This window comes from Passer domesticus, unplaced genomic scaffold, assembly GCF_036417665.1.
Source record: "Passer domesticus isolate bPasDom1 unplaced genomic scaffold, bPasDom1.hap1 HAP1_SCAFFOLD_51, whole genome shotgun sequence".
In the NCBI taxonomy this organism is placed as follows: Eukaryota; Metazoa; Chordata; class Aves; order Passeriformes; family Passeridae; genus Passer; species Passer domesticus.
The window spans coordinates 1155241-1168274 of NW_026990161.1; the positions used below are offsets into that span (position 1 = coordinate 1155241).

At 42.3% G+C, this 13034-nt stretch overlaps 1 long non-coding RNA gene across 1 annotated transcript in view; it reads left to right on the forward strand.

Moving 5' to 3' along the window:
• The first annotated feature begins 2866 nt into the window (after window positions 1-2866).
• Window positions 2867-13034, forward strand: part of LOC135292803 (uncharacterized) — a 29115-nt gene continuing 18947 nt past the window's right edge. Inside the window, exon 1 of the long non-coding RNA XR_010354967.1 lies at window positions 2867-3057. This is a non-coding gene — a long non-coding RNA (uncharacterized LOC135292803). The remainder of the gene's footprint in view (window positions 3058-13034) is intronic.

The window sequence follows — 13034 nt, forward strand, 5'->3', positions numbered from 1 at the left end:
GCAGTTTCCATTCCCAATTTTTACGTCACAATTCTATACACTACTGTGATTTAGTTTTTCTCAGGATGTATTCCAGAAGGGAGTATCCCCAGATGATGGTGTCTGTCTTCTGAAAGAAGGAAGAAGTCTCTCAGCTGGTGAGGTCCAGATTCCAGATGGGTTCACCTTTTAATTGCAAATCTCATACCAGTGATATCCAGCTTCCCTTGGTGGAAACTATCAATCCTTGAGTAGATGTTCATCTTCCTTTGTTAAGCTGCTTTTCACTGTTTTGTTAATGCGTTGAGATAAGCATGTTTCCTTTTGATATCTTCTAAAGCTATAGTTTCAATGATCCTTACTACAAACAATATTCCAAAATGATACTTCAAAAGGTTATTATTGCAAACTCTTTTTAGCTAGAAGCAGAAAGTTCCTGTCAAACAGCAACATCCTTAAAGCTTTAATTCGAATGCTCCTAAATCAAGAATTATGAAGGTTAATTGTGAACAAAGGAGAGGTTCAAAGGCCTTCTTCCATGCTTTACTTCCTCAGTTATTTATTAGAATTGTCTTTATAACTGTCCCAGTCAGTTTCCACACATATCACAATCACAGATATACACGTTGCCTGTATGTACCTGACATGAAACATAGCTTTGTATTTCACATTACTACCTTTTTTCTTTTTGTTACTTTTAATAACATTTTCTTTATAACCTTTTAAAATTTTAAGCCTGCTTTACTTTTCTCCTAATCCTATCTCACAACAAAATAAATACATAAATATTCAAGTGACAATAAAACCCACTACACTCATGAATACATTAATTAAGAAATCTCAAAATTAGAAAAATCTTAAATTAACAAACCATAACCACTACAATGTCATAATAAACCTTTTGCCAAAGTTTCTCTAATTTTCTAAAATTCCCAGTAAAGGCTCTTTTGAGCCTCTGAGAATCTCTTGCTGGTATTTCTCCAGGGAGGCCAACTCAAAGGACAAAATAATAGCAAGTCCTTTTAAAGGTCTTCTTGAGAGAGTTGTTTGGAGGAAACAGCTGCAAGAGGAAATCTGGGAGAAGGGGAAGGGCATAGATCCAGCTGCTCCAATTGAAGAGATGTCCTTAGACATGGCCATTTAACCAGGAGAGCTGGAAACACCTGAAGGAGGGGGTCATGAAATATTAGACTGAATGTTGGTGGCTCAAATAGAGGGGAAGATCAGTATTTCTTCTCCTGACATCAGTAAAAGAATCCATGAGATCCAGGAAATAATTTCCTGTTCCTGATGGGATAACTTTGCCATATCTTAAATGTACTCAAGTGACCCAGGTAATAAAGGTTTGCTTGTATATGATGAAATATGCAAGTATTAAAAGCTGTGCCCCTTTCCAGGCAGCCATCAGCTGTGTGCCCATGAACAGGCAGTGCCACTTGTGCCCTGAGGTGCCCAGCTGGGATTGGATCTCTCCGAGAGCACCTGAGGGAGAACAGAGCACCTTGCAAGCTGCAGGTCCCTGACAGCCCCGCAGGGCTCCTGTCCCATCAACATCTGCTCTGCTGCAGTCTGAAACAGGGCCCAGCATGGTGCCGGGATCATCAGAGAGCTGAGGTGTGTGCTGGAATTCAATGCCCTCCCCATCCCGCAGCAGCCCTGCATTTCCCTGCTCCAGCCTTGGTCTCCAGCACAGCCATGGAGGCTCTTTGGGCTCCTGACTGTTCCTGCAGCCCCCAAGGGCAGCTGAGCTCTGCCTGTGGCAGTGGGGTTTTTTGAGGTTGTTTGGTCTCCTCTTGCACTGGGTTTGAGTATGTTTGGTCTTTCCCCGTCTGGTTGGGATAGCAATTTGAAGATGTTTAGTCTATGTTTGCCTCCTGTCTAGCCAGGGCACTTGGAGTGGTTTTTTCCCCATGCCTGGTAAGTTCCCTGTCAGTTCCGGGTTTCTCTCTTTGCTACGGGTTTATGCCTTTCCCATCTTAGCTTCTGACCTAACCCCCACCCCGATTTCCCGCTCTCTCTTACGCAAAAGCCGCTGTTTTCTCTGCCTCCCCGTTCTGTGCCACTGTCTGCCCTTCCAGCTGCACGGCTCCCGCGCTCTGCCGGATCCCGTGCCCCGCCGGCTCCCCCTCCGCAGCCGGCGCCCCTCTCCGCCCGGGAAAGGAGGTCACCCCGCGGGGCATCGGCCGCCTGGCTCCTGCCCGCGCCGCCGGCACCGCTGAGCCTCCCGTGAGCCACGGCTCCTGGCGAGAGGGGATCGCCCACACGAGCACCGCTGCTGCCAGCGCCGTGAGGAGAGAGACTGTCCTCGCCGTGAGGAGAGAGACTGTCCCTGCCGTGAGGAGAGAGACTGTCCCCGCCGTGAGGAGAGAGACTGTCCCTGCCGTGAGGAGAGAGACTGTCCCTGCCGTGAGGAGAGAGACTGTCCCTGCCGTGAGGAGAGAGACTGTCCCCGCCGCCAGGACAGAGACTGTCCCCGCCGCCAGGACAGAGACTGTCCCTGCCGTGAGGAGAGAGACTGTCCCCGCCGTGAGGAGAGAGACTGTCCCCGCCGTGAGGACAGAGACTGTCCCCGCCGCGCTGCCGCTGCCTGCGAGTGCTGCGCCATCTTCTCACGCCGGCGCTGCTGCCACCGCGGCAAAGAACAGCTCCTGTGCCACGCTGCCGATTCCAAGCAGCACCATCCTGGCGCGGGACAGAAATAAAGCGGCTCGGAGAAGCCAGCACGGGGTCGTTCCTTATTTCCTTTACAATGAATCTCAGAGGCTGAGCCCGCGTTTCAGCAGCCGAAGCGTGACCCTGCCGGCCGGCGGCAGAGGTCGGGCACGGCCGCTCCTGGGCCTGCCCCGATCGCCTGCAGGGATTGGGGCACGCTGGGGCACACCTCAGCTGTCTGCAGGGCGCACGGACGCTGCTGCCAAGTGAAGTTCGTGCTCCGTCAAGCGCTGCCGGTGAATTCGCACACTTTCTGCTTGCTGCAGCTCCCGGGAAAGTCAACCCCCTCCGTTCCAGACGTGAGAGGAGTTTTCCCCTGGTTCAAGGACTACCTCCGAGATTTTCGTTTCAAGAATCTTGGGTTTCGTGAGTATTCCGGTGGCTGGGACGGACCGGACTGGGGCACCTTAAAATTGGGTGGGGGTGACTCCCGGGGATTAGGGGAGGCACAGTGCACAACATTAAAAACTCCTATGGCTGGTGATTCTTGGGTGTTTTTGTTTGACCTGGGAGATGGATGGAAAAGAACCTAGCAAATAGTCTCAGTCTGAGTTTTCTAGTGGCCAGGACGGACCCGACCGAGGTGCAATGGGGTACAGGGAGACTGTCTGCTTAGGAGAAGGAAGTTTATAAGCAAATTGTGGATTCCTTGGTGGGGGAGGGTTTTGTTTATCACAGGTGTTATAAATGATAAGCTTGACTACGCCAATATTCAAGCAGCAATCAATTTATTTATTAATGAATATGGTAAAGTATGAGCAATACAGCGCTGAGTAGAGTGGGGGAAATTTTCCCTCCAACTGCACACTGATAGTTGGGGCTTACAGGTATTTAGAGGGGTACTCATAAGCTTTCTCAGCAGTTTCTATTCTCAATTTTTACATCACAATTCCAGCTATCAGTAGCAAGGGATTTTTATTTTAGTTTTTTCAGGGAGAATGGGAAATTAAAAATACTTTTTCTTCCTTAGATGCTAATGTATCTTTTACTAGTTTTTCTAGGCTGTAGGATAATGATAAGTGCAGAACAATGTTCTTTTATGGAACCTTATCTCCTTGTAACATTTCAGTTAAATGCCAGTTGATGTTTGGCTTCTCCTTCTTCAACTTTTTGGCTAAACGTTTCCTAAACCTCCAGTGGCTGTCTCAGCACCACACTGCCTGTATATCTGTAAAACCAGCTCATAAAGAGGAGGAGCATCCCAAAAGAGATTGTTTGGCTCATTTTAGTCTGTTTATGTTTGGAATACGGAAAGTTCAGTTGTGTAATTCACAGTGATTCAAAAATGAATGAGGGAAATATCATTTGCATTTTCCCCATGTGTATGTCCAGTAGAAAGCAGCCTCTGCAAAAAACACAATACTGCTTTTATTCATCCACAATGTATCAAAACAAAATTGGTTAAAAGGGGAGATGTGAAAAATTTAATGTTGGCAATGTGCTATTGGTACCTAGTTTGGGTTTTACTTTTTGGTAATTTAAATCCTGATCCTTCACATTCCTACTGGAGACCTTTAAGTTCTAGGCATGGATTAAGTGCTTCTGAAAACCAAAATTTTGATGAAATGTTCACAGCCAGTGAATTGGGTTTTGTCATTGTATTTTCAAAACATGAATATAGAAATAAGCCTGCAAACACCAGCAAAATTAAAAACTACTTGGTTTGGCCAATGAAGCACAAGCAACCAAATGTGTTCAAACTTGTAGAGAATTCTTTGTTTTCATTTTCACAAGTTTCACTTGATTTCATGTAGGATCAAAGTGAACTAACAAAAAATAACTGCTCCCACAATAAACAGGAACAAAAGAAGAACAAATCTTTCCTCGACATAAAACACAGCTCCCCCTCCTCTGTCTATTGACTCTGACACACCTCAATATTTTGTTTCAACCAGTGCCTAAAATGCCTTCTGAGTATGTTTATTGTACTTATATAGAGTGTCTGTGTGTGAAATTATATTTATACAAACACGTATTATTAGTTGTAAGTGTAGGCGTGAGAATGTAGATAAATCTAATAATTTAGCATTACTAACAACCTGACTGGGTGTTAGTTTCAGTAGTAGGCAGCTTAATAGCTGAGAGTGTTGAGAGGTAACATTTTTCACTTTTTTCCCTGTTATTATTTTGCCCTGATTTACTGGGCAGGTGGCAAGAGTGGTGAAGTAGGTCATGGGGATTTATTGTTTGAAAATAGAAGTTCAAGGGTCAGAGATTGGATTGAGGCATGGATTGAACCCAAAACATCCTGAAAGGTGATGATTCATAATTCTGTCCCTGTCTTGATTCCTTCTGTCTGAAACTCAGGAGACAAGTCTGCCTGACCTCTGGCAGCTTCAGTCTCACACATATTCCTCACAACTGTGTTTGTAATGGACCAAAAACTCCTGCGTGGCAAGGGAAAGCTTCCAAAATCCCAGAACAGACAAAACTGTTACTGCAGTGTATCCCATAGGATTTTCCACAGGGTCCTCCTGTATTCACAAGCAACCATCTGATGATGTTTTGGAAAAAACCAGACTGGAAAGTCTCCTTTGTGAAGAGAGGAAGGTGTGAATATCAGCAGGGGAATGGGGTGAGAGGAGACTGGAACAGCTGCACTGGCCTTTCCTTTTCCTCTCAGCACTTTGCTGGAGGAGGATCACAGTGCCTCAGAAATTCAGATAATAATGAGGACACTGTGGAAAAACCCAGACTTGTAGAAGGTTAAGAAGCAGGTGAACAGCAGCTTTGGAGAATAGCTGTGTGACAGTGAAAACTTAATGCAGGTCTAAGAAATAGTATCTGGCATGCACTGTTTGGGACTTGAAAATTGGGAGAAAATTTGAGATTTTCGTATAAAAATTGGTTGGGTGGGGTTGTTTGGTTGGTTTTTTTGGTTTTTTTTTTTGTTTGTTTGTTGGGGTTTTTTTGGGGGGGGTTGGTTTTTTGTTGTTGTTGTTGTTGTTGTTGTTTTTTAATAAGGAAGCTTAAAAGGGAAAAATAAAAATAATTGAGAAAATTTTCCTGAGCCCATCTGGAGCATAAGTGGGAGAGGGAGCAGTGAGGTGGGTAAGATGGAGATTAGTATGGTGGATTTGGCATTTTTCTGAAGCAAAACAGATTCTTAAATGTCAAGAGTCAGGAGTATTAAGTGTTTAGGAAGCTGTCGAAGAAGAGAGTGGTGAGAGCTATATGAAGAGTGTGTGGTGAATTGCATGAAAAGATGAGTTTTAAAGAGCAAAAAGTCTTCTGGGAGGCTGTTACAATTAAAATGGAGGACGAGGTGTCGGCTGAGATGTGTACTCTCCTTTTTTTCTTTGTGTAACACATTATTGCTGATTCCTGTGGAACGGTACAAGGTGTGAGAAAATAATTCTTTTTTTTTTTTCAGTCTATATGTGATCACAATTCAATTCCTGAGGACATTTGCATAGTATGATACACCTTAGGAAGTTACAATGTAGAAGAATTCAGATTGATACTGGCTTCAAGATACTCATAGCATCTGGTTTGAGTGAGGATGTAGATTTCAAATGTTGTCCCTCCCTTGATGTCTCCAGTCACATTGGTCACATTCTTGCTGAATTTTGTATCACTTTTCTAAACTTCAGTGCTATACAACATTGGCACTGCTTTTCTGTCTGGCTCCATCTGTCCTTTCACTCCATCTGAGATATTTAACTTCAGTGTACAGAGGATTTGGCTTCTCAGCCCCTGCCAGCTTTTCTCCAGGAGCCATAGGTGCTTTGCTCTTCCCTGCTGCTTTTCATGCTCCACAGAAGGGCACAGTTTTTGAGCCAGCCTTTGGCTTAATAGCCAAAACATCCCTCTGTGAAGCATGAAAGACAAGAGAGAGCAGCGGGGCAGCCCCAAGAGACAGATGGAAAAGAAGCTGACTTGGTGAAATCAGCAGCCAGGCTGTGCCCCACCTCATACAAACAAACCTGGCCACAAAGAGCAGCTCAGGACAGCTCTCAGGCTTGAAATCCTGCTGCTCAGCTTGGAGGGAAGAGCAGCTGGAGCTCCCTGGGAAGCCACTTTGGGCCAATGTCCCTCCCAGCTGTGCCCCACAAGGGCATTCACAGGGGCTGACTCACGCCCCTTGTCTGTGGAGGTGCCACCCTGCTTCACACCAAACCATCTGACTCACACGGGACAAGTCTAGCAGAATGGCAAAACCTCTCATGTCTTTACTGTTCTTAGTACCAGACAGTAGTTACAAGATTTTCCAAGTCTGTGTAGATGATATAACTATACTTAACTGGGGCCTCTTTGTGATCACATGTCAATTGGATAAGCTAAAAACCCACCAAAGTACAAAGCAAAAGGTCATCTTACTGTGGCTTGTTCTGTTTGCTTTGGTTAGCAGTCAGATCAGAACTTTGGCTAGTGGAATGGCCATTTTGAAACACATATCTCTATTCAAATCAATAAATTATAACAAGAGTACTCTCCAGCTTCTCATATTCAAGTATTTTTACAACTCTTAAATTGAGTTGCCTTTGTCCACAGTAATGGGTTTTTATTGCTTATACAATTCAAAGTGTGTGTCACCTTGGTCCAGAAAATGCTATGGACTCCTCAGTAAAAAAAAAATTGAATTATTAAGAAGCAGAAGCTCCTTCTTCCTTCTCTTCCTTCTCTTCCTTCTCTTCCTTCTCTTCCTTCTCTTCCTTCTCTTCCTTCTCTTCCTTCTCTTCCTTCTCTTCTTTCTCTTCCTTTCTTTTTCTGTTTCTTTTTATCCTAACCAAACTGAAACCACTGGCCAGAGGAAAACAAATTTTAAAAATGGAATAGTAACAGAAATGGTTGATGTAGAAGGCCTTTATTTCCCTTTCATGCATGAAAAGCATGATAAATACCACAAGCATATGTTTTGCAGCACACTCAATTGTTGTCTTCATGGACTCTCATTCTATTCCTTTGGTTGTATCTTTCAGAACACCTTGAGACTAATTATTATAAGTAAATATTACAATATGTGAATTTCCTCTGTAATAGAGGGTTTCTCTATAAGTTTTCACACTGCAGCACAATAAATGCATTTTAAAAATGCCATGGAGGAATGAGGTCAGCTGTCAATATATTATGAAGAGAGTGAATTCTATGCACAGGTCTTACTGCATTAATTAAGATAACACAGGGATATGATTGTAAACTCTTGAGATACATGCTGCCTTCTATCAGCTGTCATCTGAGAAACTGGTTGGTAGATTATCCTGAACATAATGTCAAGGTTTTTAATCAAAACATTTTCCCTATTCAGAAGAAAATCATATAATGGCATTAGCAAAAGTAGTTGAATTAGATCTGTAGAGAGAAGGATGTTGTAGAAAAGGGTTGGGAAAAAGGTAATAACAGGCCTAGCAAGTGGAGGTACAGGAACAATGGATTGAATTATAGCACAGAAGGCAAGCTGTTCTCTTTAATCAGTAGTGGGTGACCCTCTGTAAAACCTCCTGTGTCCAGTACAATTTAAAACTCAGAAACCACCTCGTGTGTCTGAGACTTTCCCAGTGGAGAAAAAACCCTATATTCTTGGCTACCACAACAACAGAGTTGTTTTGACAGGCTCAGCAGGCTCAGAGTGTGGCTCTGCAGAACGCCTGGGTGCACAGGGTGCTTTGCCCACAAAAGCTGAGGGAGAGGCTGGGGAAACACGAGGCAGAGTGCTGAATGGGTATGTCAGAGCCAGACTCTACAGGTGTGGATGTTTATGGGTGTTCATGCAAAAGAAAAGGGATTCCTGGAATGGCAAACATGCTGGAAGCACTGTGTGTTAACTCCTGGCTGGCTCAGTGCTGGTCCCTGAGGGGTGCTGGAAAGGATTCCAGACTTGGAGACCTTTGATCTGTCTCAGTCCAAGGTGACTGACTTGTACCAGCTCCCTACAGAGAGCAAAAGGCTGAAAGCCTGGCTGGTGTGTTCAGCAGCAGATGGAGGCTACAAATGTCTTCTCTATCACTAGGAAGGAGTGTTCCTCTGCTTTGTCCAAATGCAACTGATATAAGAGTTCTCATGGTTCTCTGTCACTGGACAGAACTGCAAACTTTCGTTTCAGCATGTACATGCAGCCTGATTTTTATTTTATTTTATTTTATTTTATTTTATTTTATTTTATTTTATTTTATTTTATTTTATTTTATTTTATTTTATTTTATTTTATTTTATTTTATTTTATTGTCAATAGCAGCATTCAGGACTGGCTTTATGATTTCTGACTGAGGACCCAAAGTAAGTTTCCAGAACTGGAAGTGTTCAAACCACATCTCCTCTAGCCCATGCACAGAGGGAGAGGAATCGAGTGTGTCCTGCCCACAGTGCAATTTTAACTAGAAATCCTTTTCTCCATGGGTAGTATGGACTCCCAGAGCAGGTATTCAAAGCTCATGCTTGCTGAGGTTAACCTGAACATTTGCACAGGAAGGAATAAAGCTACTGCCAAGTGGTTTGTGGAAAGCCCACCAGAACATGGTGAGATTGTTCTGCTGTCCTTGTGCTGAAGACCTTTGTGTTCCAGGCACAGGAATTGTAATTTCAGCTGACTGGAAACACAAGACAGTGGCTCGTGGCATGTGAGTGGCTGTTTAGCAATGCAGCCTGCTGTAAGCACTTCAGGTCTCTCTTCCAGACTCTGCACTCTTGTGGCACCAAATCCTGCCCAAGGAAAGTGCAGCAGCACTCAAACTGCAGTGTGGGGGTGTCTGGGGCTGCCTGTGCTCCAGAATTTCAGCTGTGCTCTCAGTGCTTGATAGGAGACAGAAACCCTGGGGGCTCAGAGACACTCAGCTTGTCCCTCAGGTGATGTGGAACAGAATATTCCTAGGGATAATGTCAAGCTGGAGAGGAAACATTTCTGTCAGCTCTTTCCATGCCCCAAAGAAGCCACATATCCCCATTCTTCCACACTGCAAGCAAGGAGAAAAGAGCCAAAACATGTAAGATCATCAAACTGGTTTAGCTGCAGAATGAGAAGGAGATAGATAAGACACATTATCATTTCTATTTTAAAAAGTTTGAAGAGTTTGCAAAGTTAGGGTGTGGGGTGACACCTGGAAAAAGAAATCCTGATCCCTTCTGTTTTTCCCACACCACTTAGGTGACTGGAAGTGGTCAGCACCACTGAGTTTGTCATATTCCATAGAGCAATAGTTGGAAATTTTGTTTAAATCTGAAGCTAGCTCAGAATGTTTAATTTGAGAAAGTGTGTTTTGTGGTCAGTTATAGTATTTTAGTGCTTTTTACATAAACAGCTTCCTCAGTTTTAAAATGAACTTGCCCAGATACCAAAAACGTTGTCTTCTCCTGTGATATGTGAGGATGCAGTTCTTGTTCTAAACTTCAGTTCCTGGCAGCAATGCTTTTACAGCCAGCTGACATGGCACACATCTGCCCTTCTATAGCATTTATCCTTAAAAAACCCTCCAAGAAATCTCTGGAGGAATTTATTACTGAATAATAATGGTTTCTTAAGAGAGGGAGTGGAGGTATAATTAGAAGTGGAAACACTTGAAACAAGATCTCTAGAATCTACTGTTTCCTACTGTAATCTCACTTAGGAAAGCATCTGAAGTGTGTGCTTGAATCTTAGTAACTACACAAGCAATAAACACATTTCCTAAGAAAGAAGGATTGGCTCATGTACTGAAAATGTGGTGAATATTTTGAAGAACCATGTTCTATATTAGATCAGTGACAGAAATTATGGTAATATGACAACTCTGCTTTACAGACTCTTTCTTTCCCTGTCAGTCTATGACTTTCATTATATTATCTTTTTGTCTTTCACCTGTTTCTTCAAATTGCATGGGTTACTCCTAGGACATAGAAGAATCTTATTAGGCACGGAGAAAAGCCTTGTCACAAAGAAAAAGGTGCTGCTCTTTTAAAACATTAGTCTGGAAAAAGATGATATAGACTGATGGAATTATTTTCTAAGCTCTCCATTGTCTTATTTATGCACACATCATTTTTATATCTATTGTTTGTTGGCTCCTTAAGTTACAGTAATTTCTTTAAGACATTCCTTAAGATGGATGTAGTGTGAAATGTATATAAAATAGTTTTCCAAAGTGGATAACAAAATGTCCAAATATTGTTTCAAGTAAACAGTAAAATATCTAAAAGCCATGCCATAAATGCTGCATTAAAAGTGAGTTTTCTTCAAACCTTTTGGCATAAAACCATCACAACATCCTGCCAGGAAAAAAAAAAAAAAAAAAGGAATAATTAAACCTGATTTGAAGCATCATAGGAGACAGAGCTGGGAGCTGGGTAGAAATTCTCTGTCCAACCAATTTCCTGTAACTCCACAATACAATTATGTGTGACAAAAAGGATTATTCCCTGGACCAGGTGTATTTGGTAGCGTATGGTGAGGTCTGAATACCTGCCATAAAATTGCTGCTTTTGGCCAGTTTCTGTTGCAGTAGATATTCCCAAATCTGGAATATCCAGAAGATTGAAGGTGCCTTCCAATTTCCCCAGTGGCTGGTGATGCTGTCTAGCACACTAGCCTTGCTGAAAGGTGTTTGCTTGGTTTTAACAAGGAGATTCTCCAGGAGCTTTGGTGAGAAAGATACTGGTTGTTTTCTTTTCTTCTGGTTTATTCTTTCTCCTGTAGATAAGAAACAAACAGTGTTTTTGTGTGTCTTCAGATAAGTTGATGGGCAGAGTGGGCATTTTAGGGCCACACACACACCCTAGAGATTTGTAAACAAGAACATGTGTGACAACTGTATGATAGAATGACATCTTTCTTTTCACATGGTCTGCTTTCCCTTCCTGTGTGAACTGCAGTCTTCACTGTATTTGCTTTTTTGCTTTGTTCTGAATGTCACCACCTACCACGAGCACTCCTTGGGTGTCACCCTACGGGGTCATGCAATTAAGCTGTAACTGAGCAGCTGCACATCCATGGGAGGCTGTAGGGATACTCTGAAAATGTATCAGAGCAAACCAATGGACAGTTGTTTCCCTTGACTGGAAATTGCTGTGCATTGATTTGAGCAATAATCCATGCCATGACACATATCAAGGATATTGGAGCTGTTGCCAGTCATTAAAAAGCTCCAGATTCCTGTAGGATTATTTTATATACCATATGAGAATACAGAGAAGTAATATTACATCACTTTTTGTTAAAATTTCCCATGAAAATCAGACCATTGTTCTTCTTGGCTGGGCTTTTTTAAAGGATGACTAGTTTTGTAAAAAAAAAAAAAAAAGTATTTCCCCCACATATAAAACTAATTTCAGTGGAACGTTTTTTCAATTATTGATACACTTGAATGGTGTTACACTGGATTTGCATGGATTTAAATTAAATCAGAAACCTTCCAAAACACAACTCATTGACTTTGCCTTCAGAGCTTGCTTTAAAGGTGTTGACATTGGCCTATAGGAAGGTAAAGAATTATGGTTAAATTAATGATGTAGTGATAAATTTTTATTTCCCCTTCAGTATTTTTAATAATCTGAAAACTTTTAATGGCTATTTTGTGAGCTACCCATTAGTGATGTGAAATAAACTAGTCCTAGTCCAAATTTACAGAAATAAGCACAGTTATTTCAACAAATAAACAGGAAATACGTTTGTACTGTTAGCAGCAAATCCAGCCTTGTGAAGCAAAATGTTTCTCCAGGACATTTCCAGGTGGCCATAATCAGTGGCAAATTTGTTTTGGTGTTTGAAAAACCAACATCTCAGTAATTCAAGTATTTGTCAAGTATAGCTCAATAGAGAAACTCAACATAGAGATAAAAAGTACAGCACTTGCATTAGGTATTTTTTTTTGTCTGAGAATAGTTTATTCATTGCTGAAGGTTTCCATTTATAAATTTAGCAAGTTAGGTAAAAAACCCAACAATAATAGTACAGTACAAATGGAGAATTTTTATTCAGGGGAAATTGCATTTGCATGTAACGAAAAACAACACCTCACCAAAAAAATCTGCATGGTTTAGGATGAATTGGGTAAAATCAACTAGCAATGGAAACATGAATTTTCTGCAGGGGAAAAAAAAAGTAGTTTTATTTTGATAAATATTTAGATAAAATGAAGGCAATCTGAATTTCACTTCTTGCAGCTCCCCCAGGCTTTCATTGCAGAGCCTGTCAGCTGAAGGGAATGGTGTTTTCCTAGGACCAGAATATTTTCTCTGCAAGTGTGTCTGCAGAGATGCAGGAGCAATCTGAGGCTCCACTTCCATGGCTGTGTCATTTAACCATGAGAACAGACTCTTACCAGGGAGAATTGCCAAGGCTTGCTCCTTCATTGCTGCAGGCACCTGCAGAAATGGTAGTGCAGTGCAAGGAATGCTCTGATCCCTGCAATACAGAGCCACTCTCACAAGAAAAT